This window comes from Asparagus officinalis, chromosome 7 (genome assembly GCF_001876935.1).
Source record: "Asparagus officinalis chromosome 7, Aspof.V1, whole genome shotgun sequence".
NCBI lineage: Eukaryota > Viridiplantae > Streptophyta > Magnoliopsida > Asparagales > Asparagaceae > Asparagus > Asparagus officinalis.
The window spans coordinates 90,288,410-90,300,577 of NC_033800.1; positions in this window are offsets into that span (position 1 = coordinate 90,288,410).

Here is a 12,168-nt window from a genome sequence, read left to right on the forward strand (position 1 = left end):
TCCTGGCTTGAAAGACCTCCTCAATGAGTCCGATGGAATTTATCAGCAAACTCGGACCAAAAAGGGAGTCATACGTCCCATCAACTATCGAAAGTTGGCTAAAGGAATTGAGCCTGATGATGAAGATTCAAACATCGTAGAATCTCAATCCTCTAGCTCTTTTGTAGAACATGAGAACTCTGCTTATATTACGGGAAACCCTAAAGATCTGGTGAAGAAACTTAAAGAGCAGCAAGTCATGCTCAAATCACAGCAGGAGACCATCAATGAACTCTGAATCTTGATGGCTCAAATTGTCGTGGACAGGACCAAGTCCCATAAAGTAGACTCACCGCCTCGGCATGAATCTTCCCAAAGAGGAGGATCATCTTCATCCCGACCTCTTACATCGAAGGGGAAGGAAAAAGTTATTGAGACTTCTGATCAAGAAGCTCACAACTTAGAATCTTCCTCTGAAGAAGGAAAAAAGACCAAGAATGAGTAGAATCCTTAGTCTGCTAAAATGGAAGAACTGGAAGCCCGTCTTAATGCTATTGTGATACAGCACGAAAGTGATAACCTCAGAATCCACCAATGGTGTTCTCTGAATCCACAAAGAACGATCTTCGAATCCACGAAGAACTTCGAATCCACGAAAAAAATATTGAAAAGAGAAATTTTATTGATGAAAAGTTATTATCCTTTGGGGTTACATAACTCTTCTTAAATAGAAAAATAAATAAGGCTCCTAGTAAGTTAGAATTATAAAAATAAAAAGTATCAAATAAGACTCCTAGTAAGACTAAAATTATAAAAAAAAAGTGTCAAATTTTATCCTAAAAAGACTCCTTATAATAGAGGAAACAAATCATGAATCAAAATTGATTTTGTTTCCTTATCTAATTTGACTCTAAAATTAAATTTATTTACTAATCTAAATAGACTCCAACTCAGATTAAGCGTCCTACATCAGTCTCCCCTGCTTGAAAAGAAGCACGACCCCGAGCTTATATTTGTTAGAATATTAGCTTCATTGATAAATAATTTTCTTCTCTTGCAATGATCAACATCCGCCTTGTATTTAGTATTGATTTTCTCTATTTGTTCTTTTACCGCCTCTGCTAGGACTTCTTTTGTATCAAACTTGTGTATGAATCTGTTCCATGATAAGTGTATGTAAATGACAGCATGTGGCTCTGTAGTTGACATGAAAAACTCCTCCAAATATATTCCTTGTTGCTTCCCATATTCTAGTGTCGACGGTATCATCTCACCTTTGTTAAAATTATTGATGATCATTGCTTCAAAAGAATAATTTTCTTCCTCATACCCCATACACAATTCTTTCATCTCTTTTATCTCAAGCTCTCCACCAAGCAATACACACAAACCATCAAATGTCTCACTCTCTATTTTATCTTTCTCCTCCATTGAGATAATATCAATATGTGTAACTGTTAGACCCTAGAGGGGGTGATTAGGGTCTTATGCTAATCTAATCCGATTTAAATACCAATTAAAACTAATTCAAATATTATTCTTGTAAGATAGATATATAATATGTTATGAGCAATAATATGCAATATGAACAAAGAAATATATCCTAGCAAAGAGGTATATGATGAAATATATGCAAGGATATATAAATTAACACAAGGGTAAACAATCCAAACTAAAGATACAATTGTGATAGGACAATATAAACAATACAAACACACAATATGATCATGGAGTTCGGACCTTCCGTCCTACGTCTCCGTTCCCCACTCCCGGGGAGAAATCCACTATCACAACCGAGTTTTCTACGCTCACCCGAATAACGTTTACACCTCACACTCGGTTTTCTAGCTAACCGAAAACTTTACAATCTCACACTCTTGCACTTTACACTCTCTTAAGTGTTGATCTCTAGTCCGTGTCTTCCTCAAGTGTTAGGAATTATAACCTCTTTCTAGGCATTACCACCTACTGCACTCCTCTTAGGACGACCCCGTCTCTCACCACATACTCCTCTCGGTGTACAAGTGTATTACAAAATGATCTACACAATTAAGGCTCACAAATATAAATTTGTTCTCTATAATAGATGAGAACTCAATTAAGCTCACTCTCAATTGTTACAACTCCCCACAACCCAATTATATAATATATGCAAATACAATAAGCTCAATGGTTGTGTGTGTAAGCAATGAGAAAATTAATCATAAACTCAATGTAAACCTAGCCTGATGAAAATGATAAACAACAAATAATTAATACAAAGCTAGTATTGAGTTTAGAAATTCTTCTCTGAAAAACAAGATGGAGAGATGGATTAAAATGAAGCTTCAAACAATGTAGATGATCTCCTCCACTTGTAAGAAACTTCATCACAAACAAACTCTTTTAAAACACACTAAACATACTTTAAAACCCTTGTTAAACTTGTTTTAAATATTTTATGGATTATTTGGAACTAAGGATATATGGGGGTATTTATAGGAGCCCCAAAGCCAAGAGAAAACAATACAAAAAGTCCAAAAACCCAAAAATAGTACAGTCTGGAAATATAGTCGTTACAGTGTTATGAGTCGACTTGGTACTGTTCATGAGTCGACTCATAAGTAGCAGTTATAGGCTAAAAACCAACTTATGGGTTGACTCATAAAAATCATGAGTCGACTCATCATGCATGGGTCGACTCATGAAGTCATGGGTCGACTCAGCAGAAACAAAACACACTTTCCAGCACAGTTTATGAGTCAACTTATGACAATCATGAGTCGACTCAACCTGTCTGGGTCAACTCATGATGTTATGAGTCGACGCATCTAAAAATATAAATTACACATCAGTTTATGAGTCGACTCAACATTGTTCATGAGTCGACTCAAGACATGCACACAGCCTGTTTTAAACAGTACATGTGAACTTAAAACAGGGTTTAAAAATATAAAATAAATTCTAAAAAATGTAAAACTTTAAAAAATGATTATAGACATGATAATAAACATGCTATAAAAACTGGGGTTTCAAAAAGCATTTCCTAAATGTGAAATCTCATCAATTTGCAAAATCACATAAGTATGTTAAAAACTTGATTTTGCCAAAATAACTTAAACAAAACTATGAAACACTTTAGGATGGATTTAGAGACTTAAAAAAGATATGAAAATAGTGTAAATAAGTCTTCAATCCATAAACATAATATTTTGCAAATTCAATAGAATATAAAACACATAAATGTGAAAATGAAGATATATATTGTTTTATATATATATAGTTAAACCAAAATAACTTATCCACATATAAAACAAATAAGTATTATATATCTATTTGTTTGCAAAAACTTTTGTGGATAAAGCACATAAACCATTAAATTGTGTGTGTATAATATTGAGCTTAAGATATTAACACACAAGTATAAACAAATACTATAAACTATATACCCAAGCTTGAAGGTCTTCAATATAGCTCGACTTGGTAAACTTACGGATGAAGCTTGAACTTGAATTCTTAACTTGAATTGCAAGGCTTCACTCCACTATTTATGCCAACCTCTATTTGATATGATCATTGTGGCGTAATTTTATCCATCCTCTAACATATTGTTTGTCTACAATAAATATAAAAACACAAATACTAGACAAACAATATTAGTGATAAATTGTTTATTAAACATCATCAAAATAAATAGGCCAACAATCTTTCCCTTTTTGATGATGACAAACAATTTACAAAAAGGATATATACATGAAAGGAAATGAATATACAATATTATAATTATCATGCATATAAACAAAAAGAATATACTCATAATATTTCTCTCCCTTTGACAACATCAAAAAATGGACAAAATGATGAAGAGAGCGAAAGCTCCCCCTACATATAAGCATGGGTGAGTATAAAACAAATATAGGGATTGCTCTCCCTATCAAAATGCTATATAGAATATATGAAATGAAGTGCTAAGGCAATCATATGTGAGCAAGCATAGATGAATATGCTAAATATCACTCACATACTACAAGATAATGAGAACACATATGGATGAACCATTAAAATTATGTGTCTCAAAACATAAACATAAAAAACATGTGTAAAAATAGATTTATGAAATCAAAAGAAAAGGAATATAAAAATTATGCAAAAAGTTTTTAAATGAAAACAAATTAATTAATAAAATCATAAATTAAGATTTAAGCCCAAAATTGATGTTTGATCAATAAAGGAAATTTTTCTTTGTAAAACTTGATCAAACCACATAAAGAATGCATTATAAGACACAATTGAAATTTAAATCATCTATTTGTGCTATATAATGAATTCAAAAGAATAAATCAAAACAAAATTTTTATAGTTCAAAAATAAGATTACAAAACGTACAAGAATCATGAACTAAAAAAGTCATCTTTAAAAATACAAAATCAATTCATCATTGATTTTCACAAATGAGAAAGGCAACCATATCAAGCTCTTGAGCTTGTTCCAACCCATATAAGGACTTATAGTACCCGGTAAACAAGATTTGGGAATAAACACCCAACAAATTCGGGGGGTTATATAAACACAAATCTCTCATCAAAAGCGAAACTAATAATCATGAAAACAAAGGAATTGATCAAAGAAAAATTATTTTCGTATTAAAAGTTTTCAAAGTGCATTTTACAAAACCAAGAAAAAAAATAAAAACACTAAAATTCTTGGTTTAAAAATTATTTTGGCACCCAAGCATTCTTGGTGCCGAATTGTTTAGGAACATGACCCCAATCAATAAAGCTCAAAGCCCTAGGGTTATAAACTCGTTTGGGCACATGTGGTACACTAACATGGTCAAAGCAATAATCACTCAAATGACCCTTCTGATTATAATTTGTGTAAGGAAAGATATCCATTTGTTTTTGTGGACCATTAGCTCGTGCACGGGAATCATTTGCAAATAAAGATTATATTTTAAAATTATTTTGCAAGTGAGAAACATCATTAAATAAAGATGATTTACTTAAGAGATTTGGTAAGTTTCAATATTTTTTTTAAATCATAACAAAACTTCGCTAAATGACCAAATCTATCACAAATATCACATTTAAAAACATGTGGTCTACTAGAAACATTTGGTAAATGAGATTTCTTTTTCAAATCAAAACAATACTTGGCCAAATGACCAAAATGATCACAAATATCACATCTATACACAAGAGCATGCTTATGATGAGCAATAGGTGCATGTGTGTGTATATGTGATGGTGACGAAACTTGATGGGATGCACAATTATGATTATTTATTGTAGGTTTTTGTGCATCATAGCAAAATTTTGCAATGTGGTCTTTACGATCGTAAATTGAGCATTTGTAAATTTTGCTATAAATATGTGCATATTGAGTGTTGGATTTGAAAGAATTAACATGAGACTTTGCACATAAGTCCATAAGTTTCTTATTATTAATAATGCATGTTTTAAGAGTTGAATCTATAGATAAAAATAATTTTTAACAACATTCAACTAATCATTTGATAAATGTGCATATTTATTAGAAGTAGACCATATATAGTTCTCTATAAAAGAAACATTATCATTTTTTATATTCTTTACTTCTAACATGGCATTATCTCTTTCATGAGTTAAGCTAGAAATGGATGAGGTTAATTTTTTATTTTTCAAATTTAATAAGTCATTGTTTTCTCTAAGCAAGGTATTTTCTTTTGCAATGACATCAAATTTGGAACTTAGCAACTCATGATCGGATTCTAAATTAACATGCTTGCTTTTTAAATTAATAAAATCTTTATGTAATTTTTTATAGGCATGCAATAATTTTTCACTAGCACAAGCAAGTTCATCACTAGATAAATCATTATCGGATTCGGAACCGCATGCCACACTAGGGCTAACGCCTAGTGGCCGTGTGCATGATGAAGCTCCAATATTACTTGAGGAAGATTCCTCCAAACTATGTCAGATTTCCTCCAAGTTGCATTGTTGTGCTTCTATGAATTTTCATAAATTGTAAGCACTATCAAAATGAACAAACTTGTTAGACATAGATGAATCAAAAGTATTTAGCAAATATTCTAACAAAATATTGTTCATTATAAACATTCGATGATAATTTTTATTCCACTTGGATTTCTCCGAAGTGGGCACAATATAAGCATCATCTATAATTTCCCATAAATTAGAATGTTTAGATCCAACAAATAGCTTAAATCTAACACACCATTGGGTATAAGGGAAACTATCAAATTTTGGAGCAATTTTGATGGCATAACCTAAACTAGATGCACCGTGCATATCCATAATGTATATATGCAAGCAAGATACAAAAATTAAAAATTAGATTAGCACAAAAACATAATTTGGATCTTTAACTCAAGGTGATTAGACCTTAAATCAAAGAGCACCAAGCTCTGATACCAATTGTTAGAGAGGGGGGGTGATTAGGGTCTTATGCTAATCTAATCTGATTTAAATACCAATTAAAACTAATTCAAATATTATTCTTGTAAGATAGATATACAATATGTTATGAGCAAGAATATGCAATATGAACAAAGAGATATATCCTAGCAAAGAGGTATATGATGAAATATATGCAAGGATATATAAATTAACACAAGAGTAAACAATCTAAACTAAAGATACAATTATGATAGGGTAATATAAACAATGCAAACACACAATATGATCACAGAGTTCGGACCTTCCGTCCTACGTCTCCGCTCTCCACTCCCTGGAAGAAATCCACTACCACAACCGAGTTTTTTACGCTCACCCGAATTATGTTTACACCTCACACTCGGTTTTTTAGCTAACCGAAAACTTTACAATCTCACACTCTTGCAATCCCACTTTATATCCTCTTAAGTGTTGATCTCTAGTCCGTGTCTTCATCAAGTGTTAGGAATTACAATCTCTCTCTAGGCATTACCACCTACTACACTTCTCTTGGGACGACCTCGTCTCTCACCACATACTCCTCTCGGTGTACAAGTGTATTACAAAATGATCTACACAATTAAGGCTCACAAATATAAATTTGTTCTCTATAATAGATGAGAACTCAATTAAGCTCACTCTCAATTGTTACAACTCCCCACAACCCAATTATATAATATATGCAAATACAATAAGCTCAATGGTTGTGTGTGTAAGCAATGAGAAAATTAATCATAAACTCAATGTAAACCTAGCCTGATGAAAATGATAAACAACAAATAATTAATACAAAGCTAGTATTGAGTTTAGAAGTTCTTCTCTGAAAAATAAGATGGAGAGATGGATTAAAATGAAGCTTCAAACAATATAGATGATCTCCTCCACTTGTAAGAAACTTCTTCACAAACAAACTCTTTTAAAACATACTAAACAAACTTTAAAACCCTTGTTAAACTTGTTTAAAACATTTCTTGGATTATTTGGAACTGAGGATATGTGGGGGTATTTATAGGAACCCCAAAGCCAAGAGAAAACAATGCAAAAAGACCAAAAACCCAAAAACAGTACAGTCTGGAAATATAGTCATTACAGTGTTATGAGTCGACTTGGTACTATTCATGAGTCGACTCATAAGTATCCGTTATAGGCTAAAAACTAACTTATGGGTCGACTCATAAAAACCATAAGTCGACTCATCATGCATGGGTCGACTCATGAAGTCATGGGTCGACTCAGCAGAAACAAAACACACTGTCTAGAACAGTTTATGAGTCGACTTAGGATAGGCATGAGTTGACTCAACCTGTTTGGGTTGACTCATGATGTTATGAGTCGACTCATTTGAAATAAAATGTAAACCACACAATAGTTTATGAGTCAACTCAACATTGTTCATGAGTCGACTCAAGACATGCAGACAGCATGTTTTAAACAGTACATGTCAACTTAAAACAGAGTTTAAAATATCAAATAAATTCTAAAAAATATAAAACTTTGGAAAATAATTATAGACATAATAATAAACATGCTACAAAAACTAGTTTTTAAAAATCATCTCCCAAATGTGAAATCTCATCAATTTGCAAAATCACATAAGTATGTTAAAAACTTGATTTTGCCAAAATGACTTAAACAAAACTTTGAAACACTTTAGGATGAATTTAGAGACTTATACAAGATATAAAAATAGTGTAAATAAGTCTTCAATCCATAAACATAATATTTTGCAAATTCAATAGAATATGAAACACATAAATGTGAAAATGAAGATATATATTGTTTCATATCTATATAGTTAAACCAAAATAACTTATCCACACGTAAAACAAATAAGTATTATATATCTATTTGTTTGCAAAAACTTTTGTGGATAAAATACATAAACCATTAAATTGTGTGTGTATAATATTGAGCTTAAGATATTAACACACAAGTATAAACATATACTACAAATACTATAAACTATATACCCAAGCGTGAAGGTCTTCAATATAGCTCGACTTGGTAAACTTACGGATGAAGCTTGAACTTGAATCTTTAACTTGAATTGTAAAGCTTCACTCTACTATTTTTGCCAACCTCTATTTGATATGATCGTTGTTACATAATTCCATCTATCCTCCAACATATTATTTGTCTACAATAAATAAAAAAACACAAATACTAGACAAACAACATTAGTGGTAAATTGTTTGTTAAACATCATCAAAACAAAGAGGCCAACAGTAACATCACTCACAATATCATGTAGAATATTCATCTTCATTAACATATCATCATCAACATCAGGAACCTCAGGATGAATCTTGATGGTAGCAAAATCTTCCTTTCCGAGGGTGAGCGTCTTGTTGTTTGCCACAAGAGACACCTGCCATTGCTTGTAATTAGAAGGTAAAAAACGATCTCTTAATAATTTCTTCATCTTTGCCCACATTCGAACCGGATCCTTTCCTTGATTGTATTGATTTATCAGTACTTCATCCCACCATGCAGATGTTTTTTCTTTAAGCCTGTAGACCACTAATTTAACTTTTTAATCTTCTGGGATTATATTATACTCAAAATACTTATCCACTTTATCAATCCAATCAAGGAAATCATCAGCATGAGCTTTCCATTGAATGATGGTATTTTTAATCCTCCAGCATCATAGTTCTCCTTTCTTCGTTGGTCTCTATGATCATCACTGTAGAATTTATCTTGTGAAGTCAGATCATGTCGTTAGCGACCATCAACGTGATTTTGAACTCCCGTCGTGTTTAGACGCTCAACTGCAACCGCAAGTACTCCATGATAGTCTTCATCTGATTAACATCGGCCTTTAGCACGTCAAACTCAGTTTGAGAAATAGGGGCTTCATCACATGCCATCGTATCGGAGGAACAAGACTCTGATACCAATTGACGCAGCACGGAAATGATAACCTCAGAATCCACCAAGGGTGTTCTCTGAATCCATAAATAACAATCTTTGAATCCACGAAGAACTTCGAATCCATAAAGAAAATATTGAAAAGAGAACTTTTATTGATGAAAATTTATTATCCTTTAGGGTTACATGACTCTTCTTAAATAGAAAAATAAATAAGACTCTTAGTAAGACTAAAATTATAAAAATAGAAAGTATCAAATAAGACTCCTAGTAAGACTAGAATTACAAAAAAAAGTGTCAAATTCTATCCTAAAAAGACTCCTTATAATAGAGGAAATAAATCATGAATCAAAATTGATTTTGTTTTCTAATCTAATTTGACTCTAAAATTAAATTTATTTCATAATCTATATTTCCTAATCTAAATAAACTCCAACTCAGATTAAGCGTCCTACATCATATTGCCAATAGGAGCAAGCTCCAAGATAAGAGAGTTATTTTAGGCCCTGTCCAGACGAATGAGATACAACCCCTTATCCTCCAAAATTCAAAGTCCCGACTCTGCATTCTTTTGATGGCACGGGATCACCAAACCAACATATTCGTTATTTCAAGTCGCAGACTGGGAATGTGATATCAAACGACTCTATACTAGCTCGTTTGCTCATTAGCACCCTCAAGGGGATTGCCTTTGAATGATTCATGAAACTACCTATGGGATGTATCCAGAAGTAGGTGGATCTAGAGATACTCTTCCTGTTAAGTTTCTTTGAAGATGATACAGAAGTCTCTGTCCTTACCCTTCTTGCCACTAAACAGAAGAAGGGAGAGTCCGTCAAAGTCTTCGTCGAGAGGTTTCGAGGCATGGTGGAAACCTATCGACACAACTTATAGACCAAACTCTTAGCCCAAATGAGAGTTGCAGAGTGACGTTCTTAGAGACAACTAGTATCCCAAGGTGAACAGGCTCAAGAAATTGTTGTCAGGATCAAAGCTGAAGAAGAAAGTAAATAGGGTCAAAGTTGAAGATGATGTTCGACATCATGCAAGCACATCATCGTTCTAGAGTGGGGGTTGTACTTGTATCCCCAACTAGATTTATGATTCCAAAAGGATTCTCCTTAACCATGTAGGCGTATAAAACTGCTTATAGGTCCCTTAACACAGCTCGGCACGGTGATTCGACAAACCAACGAACCATCGGGCGATATATCCAAGCATGATCGTTAGACCACAACACCAAAGCGGATTTACTGCCAAATCAGGGTCCGGACTGCCAAATCAGAGTCCAGATCAACAATGAAGTTCGAATAAACCGCGAAACCGAAAAACGGGCAAAAAACCAAGCACCTGGAGGACTCGGCCAAAACCGAGCCACCTTTAGGTGGCTCGGTGGCTGAGCCACTACTTGGTGGCTCGGCCAAAACCGAGCCACCCAGATCTGGGCCCAGATCTGAGCCCAGATCTGGTTTGAGAGGCCTATAAATAGAGAAGGGGTGCTCATTTTTGAGGGGTTGGACTTTTGATTAAACTTTGGAGGCGAAACTCTGCCGGATCGAGAGCTCAACCTCAGAATCTTGAAGCTTTGAAGACTTGGACTTTTCAGATCTGGTTCTTAGCGATCATCCACGTCAAATAAGGTAGGAGTTCGAGAGAGATCAGATCTAAGATCCACACGGTCATCCTCCGGATCAAAACTTGGTTTTTGATCCCGAGAAGAGTATCAATTTCGCTTGGTCGATTTCGATTACTTAGGGCTATTATTTCCTTGGTGAAATAATACCCCCGGTTATTATTTCCTTCGTGAAATAACACCCGTCATACCGTGTAGATCCGACCGGATCAAGATCGCGTGGTGGTCCACGGATTAACCCCGGCGCAGGCAAAGAACCCACACAAGCAAGAGACCGCAAAACAGGATCTTACGATTTGTTCCAGAAAAGGAAAGTTGTAATCTTTTTTCTTTGTTTGATTTTGTTGTAACCGGATCTTATAAAAAGACCGGATCTTTTGTAACCGATAAACTGTTGCTTAAGGAAACAATGACTTCAATGAAAATGATTTTCCCCGCGAACAATCTGGTGACCACATTGGGAGCCACCGATCTCGCTGCCGAGATCGTTGTGTCGCAGCCGCGGATCTCGATCCCGGTCGAGGAGGAGGTCGAGTATGAGTTCGACCAACAAAAGTTCGAGGAGTATCTGTCATCCTCGTCCGGATCCACCTCCCCCCTCAAGTTCAATAAGTTCTCCTCCAAGAAAAAAGTCTGTTGGTACGGAGAAGTGCAAAATGCCAACGAAGATCTCATCCCAATTGATGCCAAAGTTGCATCGGGTGAAGTTCCACCGACCTCCAACTAGGTCAAATCTGTTCTCGCCAATGCCTCCGCTGCTGAGGGCGTAGTAACTCTCTCAAAGAGAGCCCGCCAAATCGTTCAACACTTGATGAGCGCATTCGCAAGCGCCGCGCACTGTCAGCGCAAGCACGGGCTCATGTCCAAGAAGCCCGCAGAAGACTGTAGAAGGAAGTGGCCAAAAAGCCGCCACTAACCCGCCAAGTATGGAGGCCGAAGTCTGAAGCGGCGATTCAGGCTAAAGAGCAACCTTTGCAGCCTTCAGCAAAAGTTCAACCTCCGGCAAACCAATCTAAATCGCCGATAATTCCCATAGCTACTCTGGGAGATCTCGCAGAATCATCCCGAAGAAAGAAGTCAGTTTTGGAGCGCCTCGGTCCACTTCCCGATGGATGATGCAAAGCTCCAGTTCAAGAAAGTTTGGGCCCGATAAAAAAGCCCCGAACGACTCAACATGCTGGGAGTCGCCAACATGACAAGGAGTTCAGGGCAGCTAGGCGCACCAATTTGCGCATTGAAGTCCAGGAGCCCGCTGAGAACTCACGCCCA